Source organism: Pterocles gutturalis, unplaced genomic scaffold (assembly GCF_000699245.1).
Source record: "Pterocles gutturalis isolate BGI_N339 unplaced genomic scaffold, ASM69924v1 scaffold53772, whole genome shotgun sequence".
Taxonomy (NCBI): domain Eukaryota; kingdom Metazoa; phylum Chordata; class Aves; order Pterocliformes; family Pteroclidae; genus Pterocles; species Pterocles gutturalis.
The window spans coordinates 11,411-14,647 of NW_010109746.1; the positions used below are offsets into that span (position 1 = coordinate 11,411).

At 34.1% G+C, this 3,237-nt stretch overlaps 1 protein-coding gene across 1 annotated transcript in view; it reads right to left on the reverse strand.

Annotated features, from left to right (window-relative positions):
- Nucleotides 1-3,022, reverse strand: part of LOC104461442 (E3 ubiquitin-protein ligase MYCBP2-like) — a gene marked incomplete at its 3' end in the record, with an annotated part of 14,152 nt that extends 11,130 nt beyond the window's left edge. The window contains exon 1 of the mRNA XM_010073056.1: nucleotides 2,902-3,022. The remainder of the gene's footprint in view (nucleotides 1-2,901) is intronic.
- Between the last annotated feature and the right edge of the window lie 215 nt (nucleotides 3,023-3,237).

A 3,237-nucleotide genomic window follows, 5' to 3' on the forward strand; every position in this document is an offset into this window, starting at 1 on the left:
TAATTAGGCTTTGGCAAGTGTATTTCTGTGCCAAAGCTTTGGTAAATATTTGCTCATTTTTGCAAATATCTTTAAAAGTATCCTGTCATGCTGTTTTTCAAGATCAGATTTAAGATAATTTTAAAAAAATAAGTACCACTTAGCAACTGGAACTGGTTTTCTGAAGAACTACATACATTTGTTGTGAGGTAAACAAAGGCATTCGAAAAACCAGCATGCTAAAAATAGTTGAATGCCAATTCTCAAAAAACTCTATGTGAGCATTAGAAATACATGAAGCCAACACTAAGAAGGCAGAGTAAGTTACATCATCTTATAACTTGAGGTATACTCAGTAATATGAGCCGGGAGACAACAGGAGTTTGAGAGCATCTCAGATTTGAATCATCACCAAGCAAATCCTAACAGTGTCACTTTATTCTTCAAATTCATCTAATTTTGACAGCATTCTAGAAATCCTAGCAAAAAAAAATCAGCAGCCGATATAGAATTTACAACATTTTTGGGTGCTTATGAATTGTCTTTTCATGGAATTACAGAAAGACTGGTGGGTGCAAGGAACCCTATATTACCCAAGAACTCCAACATTAAATTTTGAACTTATTTTCTTGATATTTTGGTTTCAAAATTGACAGAACAAAAATACCAGAAAATAGCTGGAACACCTTTCTAAATAATCATCTACAGGTATCAATAAATCAATTTTATTCCACTGTTTTGGAAGCAGTATACCTAAAAAATATTGGAATCAGTACTTGGGCAGCAATCATTCCTACCTTAATAACCCAGAACTGATTGACACGTTTGACAAGGCACTTATAATACAACAGGCCTATTTCCATTTTAAAGGGAAGAACATCTGAGAAAAGGCTGAAATTCATCTGCCCACAATAATTATATATGGAGGTGGGTAGGGCCATTCATGAGAAACATTAAAGACTTGCCTGAAGTGTAGAAGACTGGAACAGAGAAGACATAGCTAAATCAAACAGAATGACTGTGGGAGTTATGTCTTCTACCTTGCAGGTAGGAACGTAAACACAGACCTATTGCATGAGGATCTTTACATGTGACCGGCAGTTTGGACCACTTGTAGAAGGTGACTGAATTTTCATTTCAACTAGTGTATCCCTACAGAAGTTCTTTATCAAACAAGCACCTCCAAAAGAACTGCTTCATTCAGAAATTTCCCTAATAGATTGTGCTTGTGACTTCAGTTTGTTATTTTCCACAAAACTCAAAGCTTCTTAGACCTGAGAATGCAAAAAAGACTTTATATAAAGTAATGATACAGCTGAAGAATTCTATTTTTGGAAAAGTAATATTGTTATTCTTTCAATATAGCTGCCAACAACTCTCCACTCTTGGGCAATTCAGAAGGAATTACAGCACATGGAATGAATGAAATCATATAGCTGAGGTGCTCACACTAAACATCACAGCTTGAGGGTATGCTGAGAGAATAATGCCTATAAAATGGTATGGAATTCAATGCCAGAAGTAGCTTCCAAACTTTCTGTAACTGTAATATCCCAAAGAAACACCTTAGAAACCATTTAAGACAGGATATAGTAAAAAGAATTACAATGTCTTCAGAAACTAGGATTCCTGTTAATATAGCACATCGATCTCCAAGATTTTATCTTTGGACAACACAGAAAAAAAATTATTTTCCTAACATGCTTCTGCAGAAAAATAATAGATAACACTTTTCCACTATTACACAGCTGACATTGAGAGACACGCTGTAATACTGCTTCACATGGTGAACATCTTAAACATTTCCACTTGTGTGATTCAACCATTACTTTGAAATGAGTATGGCTGAACGAGGAAAAGCAGTTCTGTATAAAAAGGCCTCTAAAACAAAAGGAAAACAACCTTTCCAGCTTTTGTTTAAAAAAAAATAATAAAGGGTTTCCTATAGCAATGCATGGACAAGTATGAACTGCTTCTTTATGCAGTAACCACTGTGAAATGATATCAAACTATTTCATGTTATGAAATAACAGACTAGAACATTTAGGAATAATTTTTCCCTCATCTCTTTTAAAACAAGACTTAAATCAAGTTATTTTACCTAGGAGACCATGAAGAAGATATGCTGGTGTTAAAAACAATAGCACACCTTAGGCCCATGTTCCTAGTGGCATGGACAACAATGTAAGAGTAGAATAACAAAGCTGTGTGTTTCAAATAATATTTCGCAAGGACATCTACCGCAGCAAAAGTCCCTTCCATATTTTTAAATCTTCTAGGTCTAATCAATGAATGAACAGAAGGCATGCAGTTTGAGTTTATTGCAATGGCTTATATATATATATGTACGTCTTGCCAGCAAAATACACCATGGTTGAAAGAAACTATTATTTTATGTCAGTAAAATTAAAAAGGTTTTATTTTTTTCACAGCATTTGTAACTGGTATCTACGTGATTGAAAGTTAACTTCAGTTTTACAACTTAAATTTCAAATGGTATCTTTTACCTTGTCATCTCACTAACAGCACTTAAAAAATGTCAAGACAAGTGAGAATTGTTTACAAATGTTTCCAATCATTTTAAAACACACTCTAAATCCAATCATTTTCATATCTTGTACAAGTATATGCTCATTTCTGCATTATCGTTTTGTGCCTACCACTACAGAAAGCCTCAAGTGTAATTTAAACATCTCTGATGATCCTTCATATACAGAGTACTTTGAGTGAAATTAAAGCAGAGAAAAAAGCAATTATAACATTAACTAAATGTTTTGTAGAACACCTTGCAATTCATTGCGCTAATGCTTATGTCTTTTGGAGGACATCTGATGGTGCCTAAAAGAGTAAGAAATGAGTAACAAAAATATAAGCAAAGTTAAGAAAACCACCATTTTTAAAAATGTGAGTGTAAAAACATACCTCTGTTATTTCCAAGGCCATAATCAAAACCTTGTCCATTACTACAGCTTGTCCCCTTACTGAAAGCTTGTATTGAAAAAGGACTTGGGGGAGGAGTCTGAACATTTTGATCTAGAAGGACTTGTTCTGTAAAACACACACATCACTTCAGAATTAGACCTTCTCAGTAATTGATTTTTGGAAAGATGAGTCACAAGGCAAAGGAGTGATTTATTTTTCCACAGATAGCACTCTACTCAATTCTCAAGAAGAAAAGCACGTATCTCGTATTTAGAGTTCATGCTCTAGAAATAAAAAGACGGAGGACTTAATACCATGCAGACTGTTTTTATGTTT